The sequence below is a fragment of the Chiloscyllium plagiosum genome, unplaced genomic scaffold (genome assembly GCF_037043375.1).
Source record: "Chiloscyllium plagiosum isolate Xiang-an unplaced genomic scaffold, Cpla_swu_hap1 HiC_scaffold_21, whole genome shotgun sequence".
Lineage (NCBI taxonomy): Eukaryota > Metazoa > Chordata > Chondrichthyes > Orectolobiformes > Hemiscylliidae > Chiloscyllium > Chiloscyllium plagiosum.
The window spans coordinates 2,531,437-2,551,431 of NW_028270159.1; the positions used below are offsets into that span (position 1 = coordinate 2,531,437).

General features: G+C 63.1%; 1 protein-coding gene and 1 pseudogene across 1 annotated transcript in view; both read right to left on the bottom strand.

The window, feature by feature from the left end:
• The window catches only part of LOC148146082 (uncharacterized), a 59,947-nt pseudogene extending 47,300 nt beyond the window's left edge, over positions 1–12,647 (bottom strand).
• The window catches only part of sardh (sarcosine dehydrogenase), a 229,547-nt gene that overhangs the window by 173,880 nt on the left and 35,672 nt on the right, over positions 1–19,995 (bottom strand). The window lies entirely within an intron of this gene.

Consider the following 19,995-nt stretch of genomic DNA (forward strand, 5'->3'; position numbering starts at 1 on the left):
TCTTTCGGAGGGTCAGTGCTGAGGGTGTGCCGCACTGTCGGAGGGTCAGTGCTGAGGGAGTGGGCACTGTCGGAGGGTCAGTGCTTAGGGAGTGCCGCACTGTCGGAGGGTCAGGTCTGAGGGAGCGCCACACTGTCACAGGGTCAGTGCTGAGGGAGCGGGCACTGTCGGAAGGTCAGTGCTGAGGAAGCGCCGCACTGTTGGAGGGTCAATGCTGTGGGAGTGCCGCACTGTCGGAGGGTCAGTTTTGAGGGAGTGCTGCACTGTCGGTGGGTCAGTGCTGAGGGAGTGCCGCCCTGTCGGAGGGTCAGTGCTGAGGGAGTGCCACACTGTCGGAGGGTCAGTGCTGAGGGAGCGCAGCAATGTCGGAGGGTCAGTGCTGAGGGAGTGGGCACTGACGGAGGGTCAGTGCTGAGGGAGTGGGCACTGTCAGAGGGTCAGTGCTGAGGGAATGCCGCTCTGTCGGAGGGTCAGTGCTGAGGGAGTGCCGCTTTGTCGGAGGGTCAGTGCTGAGGGAGTGCCGCACTGTCGGATAGTCAGTGCTGAGGGACTAACACACAGTCGGAGGGTCAGTGCTGAGGGAGTGACACACAGTCGGAGAGTCAGTGCTGAGGGAGTGCCGCACTGTCACAGGGTCAATGCTGAGGGAGTGGGCACTGTTGGAGGGTCAGTGCTGAGGGAGTGGGCACTGTCACAGGGTCAATGCTGAGGGAGTGGGCACTGTTGGAGGGTCAGTGCAGAGGGAGTGGGCACTGTCGGAGGGTCAGTGCTGAGGGAGCGCCGCACTGTCAATGGGTCAGTGCTAAGGGAGTGCCGCACTGTCACAGGGTCAGTGCTGAGGGAGCGGGCACTGTCGGAGGGTCAGTGCTGAGGGAGTGGGCACTGTCGGAGGATCAGTGCTGAGGGAGTGCTGCACTGTCGCAGGGTCAGTGCTGAGGGAGTGCCGCACATCGGAGGGTCAGTTTTGAGGGAGTGCCGCACTGTCGGAGGGTCAGTGCTGAGGGAGCGGGCACTGTCGCAGTGTCAGTGCTGACGGAATGCCGCACTGTGGGAGGGTCAGTGCTGAGGGAGTGCCGCACTGTCGGAGGGTGAGTGCTGAGGGAGCGCCGCACTGTCGGAGGGTCAGTGCTGAGGGAGTGGGCACTGTCGGAAGGTCAGTGCTGAGAGAGTGGGCACTGTCGGAGGGTCAGTGCTGAGGGAGTGCCGCACTGTCTGAGGGTCAGCTCTGAGGGAGTGGACACTGTAGGAGGGTCAGCGCTGAGGGAGTCCCACACATATGGAGGGTCAGTGCTGAGGGAGTGCCGCACTGTTGGAGGGTCAGTGCTGAGGGAGTGGGCACTGTCACAGGGTCAATGCTGACGGAGTGGGCACTGTTGGAGGGTCAGTGCAGAGGGAGTGGGCACTGTCGGAGGGTCAGTGCTGATGGAGTGTGCACTGTCGGAGGGTCAGTTCTGAGGGAGTGCCGCACTGTCGGAGGGTCAGTTCTGAGGGAGTGCCGCACTGTCGGAGGGTCAGTGCTGAGGGAGTGCCGCACTGTCGGAGGGTCAGTGCTGATGGAGTGGGCACTGTCGGAGGGTCAGTGCTGATGGAGTGGGCACTGTCGGAGGGAGCGAGCACTGTCGGAGGGTCAGTTCTGAGGATGTGGGCACTGTCGAAGGGTCAGTGCTGAGGGAATACCGCTCTTTCGGAGGGTCAGTGCTGAGGGTGTGCCGCACTGTCGGAGGGTCAGTGCTGAGGGAGTGGGCACTGTCGGAGGGTCAGTGCTGAGGAAGCGCCGCACTGTTGGAGGGTCAATGCTGTGGGAGTGCCGCACTGTCGGAGGGTCAGCGCTGAGGGAGCGGGCACTGTCGGAGGGTCAGTGCTGAGGAAGCGCCGCACTGTTGGAGGGTCAATGCTGTGGGAGTGCCGCACTGTCGGAGGGTCAGTTTTGAGGGAGTGCTGCACTGTCGGTGGGTCAGTGCTGAGGGAGTGCCGCCCTGTCGGAGGGTCAGTGCTGAGGGAGTGCCACACTGTCGGAGGGTCAGTGCTGAGGGAGCGCAGCAATGTCGGAGGGTCAGTGCTGAGGGAGTGGGCACTCTCGGAGGGTCAGTGCTAAGGGAGTGGGCACTGTCAGAGGGTCAGTGCTGAGGGAATGCCGCTCTGTCGGAGGGTCAGTGCTGAGGGAGTGCCGCTTTGTCGGAGGGTCAGTGCTGAGGGAGTGCCGCACTGTCGGATGGTCAGTGCTGAGGGACTGACACACAGTCGGAGGGTCAGTGCTGAGGGAGTGACACACAGTCGGAGAGTCAGTGCTGAGGGAGTGCCGCACTGTCACAGGGTCAATGCTGAGGGAGTGGGCACTGTTGGAGGGTCAGTGCTGAGGGAGTGGGCACTGTCACAGGGTCAATGCTGAGGGAGTGGGCACTGTTGGAGGGTCAGTGCAGAGGGAGTGGGCACTGTCGGAGGGTCAGTGCTGAGGGAGCGCCGCACTGTCAATGGGTCAGTGCTAAGGGAGTGCCGCACTGTCACAGGGTCAGTGCTGAGGGAGCGGGCACTGTCGGAGGGTCAGTGCTGAGGGAGTGGGCACTGTCGGAGGATCAGTGCTGAGGGAGTGCCGCACTGTCGCAGGGTCAGTGCTGAGGGAGTGCCGCACATCGGAGGGTCAGTTTTGAGGGAGTGCCGCACTGTCGGAGGGTCAGTGCTGAGGGAGCGGGCACTGTCGCAGTGTCAGTGCTGAGGGAATGCCGCACTGTGGGAGGGTCAGTGCTGAGGGAGTGCCGCACTGTCGGAGGGTGAGTGCTGAGGGAGCGCCGCACTGTCGGAGGGTCAGTGCTGAGGGAGTGGGCACTGTCGGAGGGTCAGTGCTGAGAGAGTGGGCACTGTCGGAGGGTCAGTGCTGAGGGAGTGCCGCACTGTCTGAGGGTCAGCTCTGAGGGAGTGGACACTGTAGGAGGGTCAGCGCTGAGGGAGTCCCACACATATGGAGGGTCAGTGCTGAGGGAGTGCCGCACTGTTGGAGGGTCAGTGCTGAGGGAGTGGGCACTGTCACAGGGTCAATGCTGACGGAGTGGGCACTGTTGGAGGGTCAGTGCAGAGGGAGTGGGCACTGTCGGAGGGTCAGTGCTGATGGAGTGTGCACTGTCGGAGGGTCAGTTCTGAGGGAGTGCCGCACTGTCGGAGGGTCAGTTCTGAGGGAGTGCCGCACTGTCGGAGGGTCAGTGCTGAGGGAATACCGCTCTTTCGGAGGGTCAGTGCTGAGGGAGTGCTGCAGTGTCGGAGGGTCAGTGCTGAGGGAGTGGGCACTGTCGGAGGGTCAGTGCTGAGGGAGTGCCGCACTGTCGGAGGGTCAGTTCTGAGGGAGTGCCGCACTGTCGGAGGGTCAGTTCTGAGGGAGCGCCGCACTGTCGGAGGGTCAGTGCTGAGGGAATGGGGACTGTTGGAGTGTCAGTGCGGAGGGAGTGAGCACTGTCGGAGGGTCAGTGCTGAGGGAGTGGGCACTGTCACAGGGTCAATGCTGACGGAGTGGGCACTGTTGGAGGGTCAGTGCTGAGAGAGCAGGCACTGTCGGAGGGTCAGCGTTGAGGGAGTGTCGCACTGTCGGAGGGTCAGTGCTGAGGGATTGGGGACTGTTGGAGTGTCAGTGCGGAGGGAGTGAGCACTGTCGGAGGGTCAGTGCTGAGGGAGTGGTCACTGTCACAGGGTCAATGCTGACGGAGTGGGCACTGTTGGAGGGTCAGTGCAGAGGGAGTGGGCACTGTTGGAGGGTCAGTGCAGAGGGAGTGCCGCACTGTCGGAGGGTCAGTGCTGAGGGATTGCTGCATTGTCCGAGCGTCAGTGCTGAGGGAGTGAGCGCTGTCGGAGGGTCAGTGCTGAGGGAGTACCGCACTGTCGCAGTGTCAGTGCTGAGGGAGTGGGCACTGTTGGAGGGTCAGTGCTGAGGGAGCAGGCACTGTCGGAGGGTCAGTGCTGAGAGAGTGGGCACTGTCGGAGGGTCAGTGCTGAGAGAGTGGGCACTATCGGAGGGTCAGTGCTGAGGGAGTGCCGCACTGTCGGAGGGTCAGTGCTGAGGGAGTGGGCACTGTCACAGGGTCAATGCTGACGGAGTGGGCACTGTTGGAGGGTCAGTGCAGAGGGAGTGGGCACTGTCGGAGGGTCAGTGCTGATGGAGTGGGCACTGTCGGAGGGAGCGAGCACTGTCGGAGGGTCAGTGCTGAGGGAGTGGGCACTGTCGGAGGGTCAGTGCTGAGGGAGTGGGCACTGTCAGAGGGTCAGTGCTGAGGGAATGCCGCTCTGTCGGAGGGTCAGTGCTGAGGGAGTGCCGCTTTGTCGGAGGGTCAGTGCTGAGGGAGTGCCGCACTGTCGGATGGTCAGTGCTGAGGGACTGACACACAGTCGGAGGGTCAGTGCTGAGGGAGTGACACACAGTCGGAGATTCAGTGCTGAGGGAGTGCCGCACTGTCACAGGGTCAATGCTGAGGGAGTGGGCACTGTTGGAGGGTCAGTGCTGAGGGAGTGGGCACTGTCACAGGGTCAATGCTGAGGGAGTGGGCACTGTTGGAGGGTCAGTGCAGAGGGAGTGGGCACTGTCGGAGGGTCAGTGCTGAGGGAGCGCCGCACTGTCAATGGGTCAGTGCTAAGGGAGTGCCGCACTGTCACAGGGTCAGTGCTGAGGGAGCGGGCACTGTCGGAGGGTCAGTGCTGAGGGAGTGGGCACTGTCGGAGGATCAGTGCTGAGGGAGTGCCGCACTGTCGCAGGGTCAGTGCTGAGGGAGTGCCGCACATCGGAGGGTCAGTTTTGAGGGAGTGCCGCACTGTCGGAGGGTCAGCGCTGAGGGAGCGGGCACTGTCGCAGTGTCAGTGCGGAGGGAATGCCGCACTGTGGGAGGGTCAGTGCTGAGGGAGTGCCGCACTGTCGGAGGGTGAGTGCTGAGGGAGCGCCGCACTGTCGGAGGGTCAGTGCTGAGGGAGTGGGCACTGTCGGAGGGTCAGTGCTGAGAGAGTGGGCACTGTCGGAGGGTCAGTGCTGAGGGAGTGCCGCACTGTCTGAGGGTCAGCTCTGAGGGAGTGGACACTGTAGGAGGGTCAGCGCTGAGGGAGTCCCACACATATGGAGGGTCAGTGCTGAGGGAGTGCCGCACTGTTGGAGGGTCAGTGCTGAGGGAGTGGGCACTGTCACAGGGTCAATGCTGACGGAGTGGGCACTGTTGGAGGGTCAGTGCAGAGGGAGTGGGCACTGTCGGAGGGTCAGTGCTGATGGAGTGTGCACTGTCGGAGGGTCAGTTCTGAGGGAGTGCCGCACTGTCGGAGGGTCAGTTCTGAGGGAGTGCCGCACTGTCGGAGGGTCAGTGCTGAGGGAATACCGCTCTTTCGGAGGGTCAGTGCTGAGGGAGTGCTGCAGTGTCGGAGGGTCAGTGCTGAGGGAGTGGGCACTGTCGGAGGGTCAGTGCTGAGGGAGTGCCGCACTGTCGGAGGGTCAGTTCTGAGGGAGTGCCGCACTGTCGGAGGGTCAGTTCTGAGGGAGTGCCGCACTGTCGGAGGGTCAGTGCAGAGGGAGTGGGGACTGTTGGAGTGTCAGTGCGGAGGGAGTGAGCACTGTCGGAGGGTCAGTGCTGAGGGAGTGGGCACTGTCACAGGGTCAATGCTGACGGAGTGGGCACTGTTGGAGGGTCAGTGCTGAGAGAGCAGGCACTGTCGGAGGGTCAGCGTTGAGGGAGTGCCGCACTGTCGGAGGGTCAGTGCTGAGGGATTGCTGCATTGTCCGAGCGTCAGTGCTGAGGGAGTGAGCACTGTCGGAGGGTCAGTGCTGAGGGAGTACCGCACTGTCGCAGTGTCAGTGCTGAGGGAGTGGGCACTGTTGGAGGGTCAGTGCTGAGGGAGCAGGCACTGTCGGAGGGTCAGTGCTGAGAGAGTGGGCACTGTCGGAGGGTCAGTGCTGAGAGAGTGGGCACTATCGGAGGGTCAGTGCTGAGGGAGTGCCGCACTGTCGGAGGGTCAGTGCTGAGGGAGTGGGCACTGTCACAGGGTCAATGCTGACGGAGTGGGCACTGTTGGAGGGTCAGTGCAGAGGGAGTGGGCACTGTCGGAGGGTCAGTGCTGATGGAGTGGGCACTGTCGGAGGGAGCGAGCACTGTCGGAGGGTCAGTTCTGAGGATGTGGGCACTGTCGAAGGGTCAGTGCTGAGGGAATACCGCTCTTTCGGAGGGTCAGTGCTGAGGGTGTGCCGCACTGTCGGAGGGTCAGTGCTGAGGGAGTGGGCACTGTCGGAGGGTCAGTGCTTAGGGAGTGCCGCACTGTCGGAGGGTCAGTTCTGAGGGAGCGCCACACTGTCACAGGGTCAGTGCTGAGGGAGCGGGCACTGTCGGAGGGTCAGTGCTGAGGAAGCGCCGCACTGTTGGAGGGTCAATGCTGTGGGAGTGCCGCACTGTCGGAGGGTCAGTTTTGAGGGAGTGCTGCACTGTCGGTGGGTCAGTGCTGAGGGAGTGCCGCCCTGTCGGAGGGTCAGTGCTGAGGGAGTGCCACACTGTCGGAGGGTCAGTGCTGAGGGAGCGCAGCAATGTCGGAGGGTCAGTGCTGAGGGAGTGGGCACTGTCGGAGGGTCAGTGCTGATGGAGTGTGCACTGTCGGAGGGTCAGTTCTGAGGATGTGGGCACTGTCGAAAGGTCAGTGCTTAGGGAGTGCCGCACTGTCGGAGGGTCAGTTCTGAGGGAGTGCCGCACTGTCGGAGGGTCAGTGCTGAGGGAATACCGCTCTTTCGGAGGGTCAGTGCTGAGGGAGTGCTGCAGTGTCGGAGGGTCAGTGCTGAGGGAGTGGGCACTGTCGGAGGGTCAGTGCTGAGGGAGTGCCGCACTGTCGGAGGGTCAGTTCTGAGGGAGTGCCGCACTGTCGGAGGGTCAGTGCTGAGGGAGTGGGGACTGTTGGAGTGTCAGTGCGGAGGGTGTGCCATACTGTCGGAGGGTCAGCGTTGAGGGAGTGCCGCACTGTCGGAGGGTCAGTGCTGAGGGATTGCTGCATTGTCCGAGCGTCAGTGCTGAGGGAGTGAGCACTGTCGGAGGGTCAGTGCTGAGGGAGTACCGCACTGTCGCAGTGTCAGTGCTGAGGGAGTGGGCACTATCGGAGGGTCAGTTTTGAGGGAGTGCCGCACTGTCGGAGGGTCAGTGCTGAGGGAGTGCCGCACTGTCGGAGGGTCAGTGCTGAGGGAGTGGGGACTGTTGGAGTGTCAGTGCGGAGGGTGTGCCGCTCTGTCGGAGGGTCAGCGTTGAGGGATTGCTGCATTGTCCGAGGGTCAGTGCTGAGGGAGTGGGCACTGTCGGATGGTCAGTGCTGAGGGAGCGGGCACTGTCGCAGTGTCAGTGCTGAGGGAATGCCGCACTGTCGGAGGGTCAGTGCTGAGGGAGTGCCGCACTGTCGGAGGGTCAATTCTGAGGGAGTGCCGCACTGTCGGAGGTTCAATTCTGAGGGAATGCCGCACTGTTCAACGGTCAGTGCTGAGGGAGTGCCGCACTGTCAGAGGGTCAGTGCTGAGGGAGTGCCGCACTGTCGGAGGGTGAGTGCTGAGGGAGCGCCGCACTGTCGGAGGGTCAGTGCTGAGGGAGTGGGCACTGTTGGAGGGTCAGTGCTGAGGGAGTGCCGCACTGTCTGAGGGTCAGCTCTGAGGGAGTGGACACTGTAGGAGGGTCAGCGCTGAGGGAGTCCCACACATATGGAGGGTCAGTGCTGAGGGAGTGCCGCACTGTTGGAGGGTCAGTGCTGAGGGAGTGGGCACTGTCACAGGGTCAATGCTGACGGAGTGGGCACTGTTGGAGGGTCAGTGCAGAGGGAGTGGGCACTGTCGGAGGGTCAGTGCTGATGGAGTGCGCACTGTCGGAGGGTCAGTTCTGAGGATGTGGGCACTGTCGAAAGGTCAGTGCTTAGGGAGTGCCGCACTGTCGGAGGGGCAGTTCTGAGGGAGTGCCGCACTGTCGGAGGGTTAGTGCTGAGGGAATACCGCTCTTTCGGAGGGTCAGTGCTGAGGGAGTGCTGTAGTGTCGGAGGGTCAGTGCTGAGGGAGTGGGCACTGTCGGAGGGTCAGTGCTGAGGGAGTGCCGCACTGTCGGAGGGTCAGTTCTGAGGGAGTGCCGCACTGTCGGAGGGTCAGTGCTGAGGGAGTGGGGACTGTTGGAGTGTCAGTGCTGAGGGAGTGCCGCACTGTCGGAGGGTCAGTGCTGAGGGATTGCTGCATTGTCCGAGCGTCAGTGCTGAGGGAGTGAGCACTGTCGGAGGGTCAGTGCTGAGGGAGTACCGCACTGTCGCAGTGTCAGTGCTGAGGGAGTGGGCACTGTCGGAGGGCCAGTGCTGAGAGAGTGGGCACTATCGGAGGGTCAGTGCTGAGGGAGTGCCGCACTGTCGGAGGGTCAGTGCTGAGGGAGTGGGCACTGTCACAGGGTCAATGCTGACGGAGTGGGCACTGTTGGAGGGTCAGTGCTGAGAGAGCAGGCACTGTCGGAGGGTCAGTGCTGAGAGAGTGGGCACTGTCGGAGGGTCAGTGCTGAGAGAGTGGGCACTATCGGAGGGTCAGTTCTGAGGGAGTGCCGCACTGTCGGAGGGTCAGTGCTGAGGGAGTGGGCACTGTCACAGGGTCAATGCTGACGGAGTGGGCACTGTTGGAGGGTCAGTGCAGAGGGAGTGGGCACTGTCGGAGGGTCAGTGCTGATGGAGTGGGCACTGTCGGAGGGAGCGAGCACTGTCGGAGGGTCAGTTCTGAGGATGTGGGCACTGTCGAAGGGTCAGTGCTGAGGGAATACCGCTCTTTCGGAGGGTCAGTGCTGAGGGTGTGCCGCACTGTCGGAGGGTCAGTGCTGAGGGAGTGGGCACTGTCGGAGGGTCAGTGCTTAGGGAGTGCCGCACTGTCGGAGGGTCAGTTCTGAGGGAGCGCCACACTGTCACAGGGTCAGTGCTGAGGGAGCGGGCACTGTCGGAGGGTCAGTGCTGAGGAAGCGCCGCACTGTTGGAGGGTCAATGCTGTGGGAGTGCCGCACTGTCGGAGGGTCAGTTTTGAGGGACTGCTGCACTGTCGGAGGGTCAGTGCTGAGGGAGTGCCGCCCTGTCGGAGGGTCAGTGCTGAGGGAGTGCCACACTGTCGGAGGGTCAGTGCTGAGGGAGCGCAGCAATGTCGGAGGGTCAGTGCTGAGGGAGTGGGCACTGTCGGAGGGTCAGTGCTGAGGGAGTGGGCACTGTCAGAGGGTCAGTGCTGAGGGAGCGGGCACTGCCACAGTGTCAGTGCTGAGGGAATGCCGCTCTGTCGGAGGGTCAGTGCTGAGGGGGTGCCGCTTTGTCGGAGGGTCAGTGCTGAGGGAGTGCCGCACTGTCGGATGGTCAGTGCTGAGGGACTGACACACAGTCGGAGGGTCAGTGCTGAGGGAGTGACACACAGTCGGAGGGTCAGTGCTGAGGGAGTGCCACACTGTCATACGGTCAGTGCTGAGGGAGTGCCGCACTGTCGGAGGGTCAGTGCTGAGGGAGTGGGCACTGTTGGAGGGTCAGTGCTGAGGGAGTGGGCACTGTCGGAGGGTCAGTGCTTAGGGAGTGCCGCACTGTCGGAGGGTCAGTTCTGAGGGAGTGCCGCACTGTCGGAGGGTCAGTGCTGAGGGAGTGCTGCACTGTCGGAGGGTCAGTGCTGAGGGAGCGCCGCACTGTCGGAGGGTCAGTGCTGAGGGAGTGCCGCACTGTCAATGGGTCAGTTTTGAGGGAGTGCTGCACTGTCGGAGGGTCAGTGCTGAGGGATTGGGCACTGTCGGAGGGTCAGTGCTGAGGGAGCGCCGCACTGTCAGAGGGTCAGTGCTGAGGGAGTGCCGCACTGTCACAGGGTCAGTGATGAGGGTGTGGGCACTGTCGCAGTGTCAGTGCTGAGGGAGTGCCGCACTGTCGGAGGGTCAGTGCTGAGGGAGCGCCGCACTGTCGGAGGGTCAGTGCTGAGGGAGCGCCGCACTGTCAGAGGGTCAGTGCTGAGGGAGTGTCGCACTGTCAGAGGGTCAGTGCTGAGGGAGTGCCGCACTGTCAGAGGGTCAGTGCTGAGGGAGTGCTGCACTGTCGGAGGGTCAGTGCTGAGGGAGTGGGCACTGTCATAGGGTCAGTGCTGAGGGGGTGGGCACTGTCGGAGGGTCAGTGCTTAGGGAGTGCCGCACTGTCGGAGGGTCAGTACTGAGGGAGCGCAGCACTGTCACAGGGTCAGTGCTGAGGGAGCGCCGCACTGTCGGAGGGTCAATGCTGTGGGAGTGCCGCACTGTCGGAGGGTCAGTTTTGAGGGAGTGCTGCACTGTCGGAGAGTCAGTGCTGAGGGAGTGCCGCACTGTCGGAGGGTCAGTGCTGAGGGAGTGCCGCACTGTCAAAGGGTCAGTGCTGAGGGAGTGCCGCACTGTCGGAGGGTCAGTGCTGAGGGAGCGCCGCACTGTCAGAGGGTCAGTGCTGAGGGAGCGCCGCACTGTCAGAGGGTCAGTGCTGAGGGAGTGCCGCACTGTCGGAGGGTCAGTGCTGAGGGAGTGCTGCACTGTCGGACGGTCAGTGCTGAGGGCGTACTGCACTTACAGGGGGTCAGTGCTGAGGGAGTGCCGCACTGTCGGAGGGTCAGTGGTGACGGAGCGCCACACTTTCAGAGGGTCAGTGCTGAGGGAGTGGGCACTGTCTGAGGGTCAGTGCTGAGGGAGCGCCGCACAGTCACAGGGTCAGTGCTAAGGGAGTGGGCACTGTCGGAGGGTCAGTGCTGAGCGAGTGGGTACTGTCGGAGGATGAGTGCTGAGGGAGTGGGCACTGTCGGAGGGTCAGTGCTGAGGGAGTGGGCACTGTCGGAGGGTCAGTGCTGAGCGTGTGGGCACTGTCGGAGGGTCAGTGCTGAGCGAGTGGGCACTGTCGGAGGGTCAGTGCTGAGGGATGCTGCACTGTCGGAGGGTCAGTTTTGAGGGAGTGCCGCACTGTCGGAGGGTCAGTGCTGAGGGAGTGCCGCACTGTCGGAGGGTCAGTGCTGAGGGAGTGGGGACTGTTGGAGTGTCAGTGCGGAGGGTGTGCCATACTGTCGGAGGGTCAGCGTTGAGGGAGTGCCGCACTGTCGGAGGGTCAGTGCTGAGGGATTGCTGCATTGTCCGAGCGTCAGTGCTGAGGGAGTGAGCACTGTCGGAGGGTCAGTGCTGAGGGAGTACCGCACTGTCGCAGTGTCAGTGCTGAGGGAGTGGGCACTATCGGAGGGACAGTGCTGAGGGAGTGCCGCACTGTCGGAGGGTCAGTGCTGAGGGAGTGGGCACTATCGGAGGGTCAGTGCTGAGGGAGTGCCGCACTGTCGGAGGGTCAGTGCTGAGGGAGTGGGCACTGTCACAGGGTCAATGCTGACGGAGTGGGCACTGTTGGAGGGTCAGTGCTGAGAGAGCAGGCACTGTCGGAGGGTCAGTGCTGAGAGAGTGGGCACTGTCGGAGGGTCAGTGCTGAGAGAGTGGGCACTATCGGAGGGTCAGTGCTGAGGGAGTGCCGCACTGTCGGAGGGTCAGTGCTGAGGGAGTGGGCACTGTCACAGGGTCAATGCTGACGGAGTGGGCACTGTTGGAGGGTCAGTGCAGAGGGAGTGGGCACTGTCGGAGGGTCAGTGCTGATGGAGTGGGCACTGTCGGAGGGAGCGAGCACTGTCGGAGGGTCAGTTCTGAGGATGTGGGCACTGTCGAAGGGTCAGTGCTGAGGGAATACCGCTCTTTCGGAGGGTCAGTGCTGAGGGTGTGCCGCACTGTCGGAGGGTCAGTGCTGAGGGAGTGGGCACTGTCGGAGGGTCAGTGCTTAGGGAGTGCCGCACTGTCGGAGGGTCAGTTCTGAGGGAGCGCCACACTGTCACAGGGTCAGTGCTGAGGGAGCGGGCACTGTCGGAGGGTCAGTGCTGAGGGAGTGCCGCACTGTTGGAGGGTCAATGCTGTGGGAGTGCCGCACTGTCGGAGGGTCAGTTTTGAGGGAGTGCTGCACTGTCGGTGGGTCTGTGCTGAGGGAGTGCCGCACTGTCGGAGGGTCAGTGCTGAGGGAGCGCAGCAATGTCGGAGGGTCAGTGCTGAGGGAGTGGGCACTGTCGGAGGGTCAGTGCTGAGGGAGTGGGCACTGTCAGAGGGTCAGTGCTGAGGGAGCGGGCACTGCCACAGTGTCAGTGCTGAGGGAATGCCGCTCTGTCGGAGGGTCAGTGCTGAGGGAGTGCCGCTTTGTCGGAGGGTCAGTGCTGAGGGAGTGCCGCACGGTCGGATGGTCAGTGCTGAGGGACTGACACACAGTCGGAGGGTCAGTGCTGAGGGAGTGACACACAGTCGGAGAGTCAGTGCTGAGGGAGTGCCGCACTGTCACAGGGTCAATGCTGAGGGAGTGGGCACTGTTGGAGGGTCAGTGCTGAGGGAGTGGGCACTGTCACAGGGTCAATGCTGAGGGAGTGGGCACTGTTGGAGGGTCAGTGCTGAGGGAGTGCCGCACTGTCGGAGGGTCAGTGCTGAGGGAGTGGGCACTGTCGGAGGGTCAGTGCTGAGGGATGCTGCACTGTCGGAGGGTCAGTTTTGAGGGAGTGCCGCACTGTCGGAGGGTCAGTGCTGAGGGAGTGCCGCACTGTCGGAGGGTCAGTGCTGAGGGAGTGGGGACTGTTGGAGTGTCAGTGCGGAGGGTGTGCCATACTGTCGGAGGGTCAGCATTGAGGGAGTGCCGCACTGTCGGAGTGTCAGTGCTGAGGGATTGCTGCATTGTCCGAGCGTCAGTGCTGAGGGAGTGAGCACTGTCGGAGGGTCAGTGCTGAGGGAGTACCGCACTGTCGCAGTGTCAGTGCTGAGGGAGTGGGCACTATCGGAGGGACAGTGCTGAGGGAGTGCCGCACTGTCGGAGGGTCAGTGCTGAGGGAGTGGGCACTATCGGAGGGTCAGTGCTGAGGGAGTGCCGCACTGTCGGAGGGTCAGTGCTGAGGGAGTGGGCACTGTCACAGGGTCAATGCTGACGGAGTGGGCACTGTTGGAGGGTCAGTGCTGAGAGAGCAGGCACTGTCGGAGGGTCAGTGCTGAGAGAGTGGGCACTGTCGGAGGGTCAGTGCTGAGAGAGTGGGCACTATCGGAGGGTCAGTGCTGAGGGAGTGCCGCACTGTCGGAGGGTCAGTGCTGAGGGAGTGGGCACTGTCACAGGGTCAATGCTGACGGAGTGGGCACTGTTGGAGGGTCAGTGCAGAGGGAGTGGGCACTGTCGGAGGGTCAGTGCTGATGGAGTGGGCACTGTCGGAGGGAGCGAGCACTGTCGGAGGGTCAGTTCTGAGGATGTGGGCACTGTCGAAGGGTCAGTGCTGAGGGAATACCGCTCTTTCGGAGGGTCAGTGCTGAGGGTGTGCCGCACTGTCGGAGGGTCAGTGCTGAGGGAGTGGGCACTGTCGGAGGGTCAGTGCTTAGGGAGTGCCGCACTGTCGGAGGGTCAGTTCTGAGGGAGCGCCACACTGTCACAGGGTCAGTGCTGAGGGAGCGGGCACTGTCGGAGGGTCAGTGCTGAGGAAGCGCCGCACTGTTGGAGGGTCAATGCTGTGGGAGTGGGCACTGTCACAGGGTCAATGCTGAGGGAGTGGGCACTATCGGAGGGTCAGTGCTGAGGGAGTGCCGCACTGTTGGAGGGTCAGTGCTGAGGGAGTGGGCACTGTCACAGGGTCAATGCTGAGGGAGTGGGCACTGTTGGAGGGTCAGTGCTGAGGGAGTGCCGCACTGTCGGAGGGTCAGTGCTGAGGGAGTGGGCACTGTCATAGGGTCAGTGCTGAGGGGGTGGGCACTGTCGGAGGGTCAGTGCTTAGGGAGTGCCGCACTGTCGGAGGGTCAGTACTGAGGGAGCGCCGCACTGTCACAGGGTCAGTGCTGAGGGAGCGCCGCACTGTCGCAGGGTCAGTGCTGAGGGAGTGGGCACTGTCGGAGGGTCAGTGCTGAGGGAGTGGGCACTGTCAGAGGGTCAGTGCTGAGGGAGCGGGCACTGCCACAGTGTCAGTGCTGAGGGAATGCCGCTCTGTCGGAGGGTCAGTGCTGAGGGAGTGCCGCTTTGTCGGAGGGTCAGTGCTGAGGGAGTGCCGCACGGTCGGATGGTCAGTGCTGAGGGACTGACACACAGTCGGAGGGTCAGTGCTGAGGGAGTGACACACAGTCGGAGAGTCAGTGCTGAGGGAGTGCCGCACTGTCACAGGGTCAATGCTGAGGGAGTGGGCACTGTTGGAGGGTCAGTGCTGAGGGAGTGGGCACTGTCACAGGGTCAATGCTGAGGGATTGGGCACTGTTGGAGGGTCAGTGCAGAGGGAGTGGGCACTGTCGGAGGGTCAGTGCTAAAGGAGTGCCGCACTGTCAATGGGTCAGTGCTAAGGGACTGCCGCACTGTCACAGGGTCAGTGCTGAGGGAGCGGGCACTGTCGGAGGGTCAGTGCTGAGGGAGTGGGCACTGTCGGAGGATCAGTGCTGAGGGAGTGCCGCACTGTCGCAGGGTCAGTGCTGAGGGAGTGCCGCACATCGGAGGGTCAGTTTTGAGGGAGTGCCGCACTGTCGGAGGGTCAGTGCTGATGGAGCGGGCACTGTCGCAGTGTCAGTGCTGAGGGAATGCCGCACTGTGGGAGGGTCAGTGCTGAGGGAGTGCCGCACTGTCGGAGGGTCATTGCTGTGGGAGCGCCGCACTATCGGAGGGTGAGTGCTGAGGGAGCACTGCACTGTCGGAGGGTCAGTGCTGAGGGAGTGCCGCACTGTTGGAGGGTCAGTGCTGAGGGAGTGCTGCACTGTCGGAGGGTCAGTGCTGAGGGAGTGGGCACTGTCATAGGGTCAGTGCTGAGGGGGTGGGCACTGTCGGAGGGTCAGTGCTTAGGGAGTGCCGCACTGTCGGAGGGTCAGTACTGAGGGAGCGCCGCACTGTCACAGGGTCAGTGCTGAGGGAGCGTCGCACTGTCGGAGGGTCAATGCTGTGGGAGTGCCGCACTGTCGGAGGGTCAGTGCTGAGGGAGTGCCGCACTGTCGGAGGGTCAGTGCTGAGGGAGTGCCGCACTGTCAGAGGGTCAGTGCTGAGGGAGTGCTGCACTGTCGGACGGTCAGTGCTGAGGGCGTACTGCACTTACAGGGGGTCAGTGCTGAGGGAGTGGGCACTGTCGGAGGGTCAGTGCTGAGGGAGTGCCCACTGTAGGAGGGTCAGTGCTGAGGGAGCGGTGCAATGGCGGAGGATCAGTGTTGAGGAGTGCCGCACAGTCGGAGGGTCAGTGCTGAGGGAGTGGGCACTGTCGAAGGGTCAGTGCTGAGGGAGTGGGCACTGTCGGAGTGTCAGTGCTGAGGGAATGCCGCTCTGTCGGAGGGTCAGTGCTGAGGGAGTGCCGCTTTGTCGGAGGGTCAGTGCTGAGAAAGTGCCGCACTGTCGAATGGTCAGTGCTGACGGACTGACACACAGTCGGAGGGTCAGTGCTGAGGGAGTGACACAGTCGGAGGGCCAGTGCTGAGGGAATGCCGCATTGTCATACGGTCAGTGCTGAGGGAGTGCCGCACTGTCGGAGGGTCAGTGCTGAGGGAGTGGGCACTGCTGGAGGGTCAGTGCTGAGCGAGTGCGCACTGTCGGAGGGTCAGTGCTGATGGAGTGGGCACTGTCGGAGGATCAGTGATGAGGGTGTGGGCACTGTCGCAGTGTCAGTGCTGAGGGAGTGCCGCTCTATCGGAGGGTCAGTGCTGACGGAGTGGGCACTGTCGGAGGGTCAGTGCTGAGGGAATGCCGCACTGTCGGAGGGTCAGTGCTGAGGCAGTGGGCACTGTCGAAAGGTCAGTGCTGAGGGAGTGCTGCACTGTCGGAGGGTCAATGCTGAGGGAGTGGGCACTGTCATAGGGTCAGTGCTGAGGGAGTGGGCACTGTCGCAGTGTCAGTGTTGAGGGAATGCCGCACTGTCGGAGGGTCAGTGCTTAGGGAGTGCCGCACTGTCGGAGGGTCAGTTCTGAGGGAGTGCCGCACTGTCGGAGGGTCAGTGCTGAGGGAGCGGGCACTGTCGGAGGGTCAGTGCTGAGGATGCGCCGCACTCTCGGAGGGTCATTGCTGAGGGAGTGGGCACTGTCGGAGTGTCAGTACTGAGGGAGCGCCGCACTGTCGAAGGGTCAGTGCTGAGGGAGTGCCGCACTGTCAAAGGGTCAGTTTTGAGGGAGTGCTGCACTGTCGGAGGGTCAGTGCTGAGGGAGTGGGCACTGTTGGAGGGTCAGTACTGAGGGAGTGCCGCACTGTCACAGGGTCAGTGCTGAGGGAGCGGGCACTGTCGGAGGGTCAGTGCTGAGGGAGCACCGCACTGTCAGAGGGTCAGTGCTGAGGAAGCGCCGCACTGTCGGAGGGTCAATGGTGTGGGAGTGGGCACTGTTGGAGGATAGGGCTGAGGGAGCGAGCACTGTCGGAGGGTCAGTGCTGAGGGAATGCTGCGCTGTCGAAGGGTCAGTGGTGACGGAGTGGGCACTGTCTGAGGGTCAGTGCTGAGGGAGTGGGCACTGTCGAAGGGTCAGTGCTGAGGGTGCGCCGCACTGTCGGACGGTCAGCGCGAAGGAAGTGGGCACTGTCGGAGGGTCAGTGCTGAGGGAGTGCCGCACTGTCGGAGGGTAAGTGCTGAGGGAGTGCTGCACTGTCGGAGGGTCAGTGCTGAGGGAGTGGGCACTGTCATAGGGTCAGTGCTGAGGGGGTGGGCACTGTCGGAGGGTCAGTGCTTAGGGAGTGCCGCACTGTCGGAGGGTCAGTACTGAGGGAGCGCCACACTGTCACAGGGTCAGTGCTGAGGGAGCGCCGCACTGTCGGAGGGTCAGTGCTGAGGAAGCGCTGCACTGTCGGAGGGTCAATGCTGTGGGAGTGCCGCACTGTCAAAGGGTCAGTGCTGAGGGAGTGCCGCACTGTCGGAGGGTCAGTGCTGAGGGAGTGCCGCACTGTCGGAGGGTCAGTGCTGAGGGAGTGCTGCACTGTCAGAGGGTCAGTGCTGAGGGAGCGCCGCACTGTCGGAGGGTCAGTGCTGAGGGAGCGCCGCACTGTCGGAGGGTCAGTGCTGAGGGAGCGCCGCACTGTCGGAGGGTCAGTGCTGAGGGAGTGCTGCACTGTCGGACGGTCAGTGCTGAGGGCGTACTGCACTTACAGGGGGTCAGTGCTGAGGGAGCGCCACACTTTCGGAGGGTCAATGCTGAGGGAGCGCCGCACAGTCACAGGGTCAGTGCTAAGGGAGTGGGCACTGTCGGAGGGTCAGTGCTGAGGGAGTGGGCACTGTCGGAGGGTCAGTGCTGAGCGTGTGGGCACTGTTGGAGGGTCAGTGCTGAGCGAGTGGGCACTGTCGGAGGGTCAGTGCTGAGGGAGTGCCGCACTGTCGGAGGGTCAGTGCTGAGGGAGTGGGCACTGTCGGAGGGTCAGTGCTGAGGGAGTGGGCACTGTCGGAGGGTCAGTGCTGAGGGAGCGGGCACTGCCGCAGTGTCAGTGCTGAGGGAATGCCGCTCTGTCGGAGGGTCAGTGCTGAGGGAGTGCCGCTTTGTCGGAGGGTCAGTGCTGAGAAAGTGCCGCACTGTCGGATGGTCAGCGCTGAGGGAATGCCGCTCTGTCGGAGGGTCAGTGCTGAGGGAGTGCCGCTTTGTCGGAGGGTCAGTGCTGAGAAAGTGCCGCACTGTCGAATGGTCAGTGCTGACGGACTGACACACAGTCGGAGGGTCAGTGCTGAGGGCCAGTGCTGAGGGAGTGGGCACTGTCGGAGGGCCAGTGCTGAGGGAGTGGGCACTGCTGGAGGGCCAGTGCTGAGGGAGTGGGCACTGCTGGAGGGTCAGTGCTGAGCGAGTGCGCACTGTCGGAGGGTCAGTGCTGATGGAGTGGGCACTGTCGGAGGATCAGTGCTGAGGGAGTGGGCACTGTCGGAGGGTCAGTGCTGAGCGTGTGGGCACTGTCGGAGGGTCAGTGCTGAGCGAGTGGGCACTGTCGGAGGGTCAGTGCTGAGGGAGTGCCCACTGTAGGAGGGTCAGTGCTGAGGGAGCGCTGCAATGTCGGAGGGTCAGTGCTGAGGGAGTGGGCACTGTCGGAGGATCAGTGCTGAGGGAGTGCCGCTCTTTCGGATGGTCAGTGCTAAGGGAGTGGGCACTGTCGGAGGATCAGTGCTGAGGGAGCGAGCACTGTCGGAGGGTCAGTGATGAGGGTGTGGGCACTGTCGGAGGGTCAGTGCTGAGGGAATGCCGCACTGTCGGAGGGTCAGTGCTGAGGGAGTGCCGCACTGTCGGAGGGTCAGTGCTGAGGCAGTGGGCACTGTCGAAAGGTCAGTGCTGAGGGAGTGCTGCACTGTCGGAGGGTCAGTGCTGAGGGGGTGGGCACTGTCGCAGTGTCAGTGTTGAGGGAATGCCGCTCTTTCGGAGGGTCAGTGCTGAGGGAATGGGCACTGTTGGAGGGTCAGTGCTGAGGGAGTGCCGCATTGTCGGAGGGTCAGTACTGAGGGAGCGCCACACTGTCACAGGGTCAGTGCTGAGGGAGTGGGCACTGTCGGAGGGTCAGTGCTGAGGAAGCGCCGCACTGTCGGAGGGTCAGTGCTGAGGAAGTGGGCACTGTTAGATGGTCAGTGCTGAGGGAGTGCCGCACGGTCGGAGGGTCAACGCTGATGGAGTGCTACACTGTCGGAGGGTCAGTGCTGAGGGAGTGCTGCACTGTCGGAGGGTCAGTGCTGAGGGAGCGGGCACTGTCAGAGGGTCAGTTCTGAGGGCGTGCTGCACTTACGTAGGGTCAGTGCTGAGTGAGTGCCACACTGTCGGAGGGTCAGTGCTGAGGCAGTGGGCACTGTCGAAGGGTCAGTGCTGAGGGAGTGCTGCACTGTCGGAGGGTCAGTACTGAGGGAGTGGGCACTGTCGCAGTGTCAGTGTTGAGGGAATGCCGCTCTTTCGGAGGGTCAGTGCTGAGGAAGTGGGCACTGTCGGAGGGTCAGTGCTTAGGGAGTGCCGCACTGTTGGAGGTTCAGTTCTGAGGGAGTGCCGCGCTGTCGGAGGGTCAGTGCTGAGGGAGCGGGCACTGTCGGAGGGACAGTGCTGAGGGAGCGCCGCACTCTCGGAGGGTCATTGCTGAGGGAGTGGGCACTGTCGGAGGGTCAGTACTGAGGGAGCGCCGCACTGTCGAAGGGTTAGTGCTGAGGGAGTGCCGCACTGTCAAAGGGTCAGTTTTGAGGGAGTGCTGCACTGTCGGAGGGTCAGTGCTGAGGGAGTGGGCACTGTTGGAGGGTCAGTGCTGAGGGAGTTGCCGCACTGTCGGAGGGTCGGTACTGAGGGAGCGCCACACTGTCACAGGGTCAGTGCTGAGGGAGCGGGCACTGTCGGAGGGTCAGTGCTGAGGAAGCGCCGCACTGTCGGAGGGTCAATGCTGTGGGAGTGCCGCACTGTCGGAGGGTCAGTGCTGAGGGAGTGCCGCACTGTTGGAGGGTCAGTGCTGAGGGAGTGGGCACTGTTGGATGGTAAGTGCTGAGGGAGTGCCGCACGGTCGGAGGGTCAACGATGATGGAGTGCCGCACTGTCGGAGGGTCATGGCTGAGGGAGTGCTCCACTGTCGGAGGGTCAGTGCTGAGGGAGCGGGCACTTACAGATGGTCAGTGCTCAGGGAGTGCCACACTTTCGGAGGGTCAGTGCTGAGGGAGCGCCGCACAGTCACAGGGTCAGTGCTGAGGGAGTGGGCACTGTCGGAGGGTCAGTGCTGAGGGAGTGGGCACTGTCGGAGGATCAGTGCTGACGGAGTGGGCACTGTCGGAGGGTCAGTGCTGAGGGAGTGGGCACTGTCGGAGGGTCAGTGCTGAGCGAGTGGGCACTGTCTCAGTGTCAGTGCTGAGGGAATGCCGCTCTGTCGGAGGGTCAGTGCTGAGGGAGTGCCGCTTTGTCGGAGGGTCAGTGCTGAGGGAGTGCTGCACTGTGGGAGGGTCAGTGCTGAGGGAGTGCCGCACTGTCGGAGGGTCAGTGCTGAGGGAGTGCCGCAATGTCGGAGGGTCAGTGCTGAGGGAGTGCCGCAATGTCGGAGGGTCAGTGGTGAGGGAGTGCTGCAGTGTCGGAG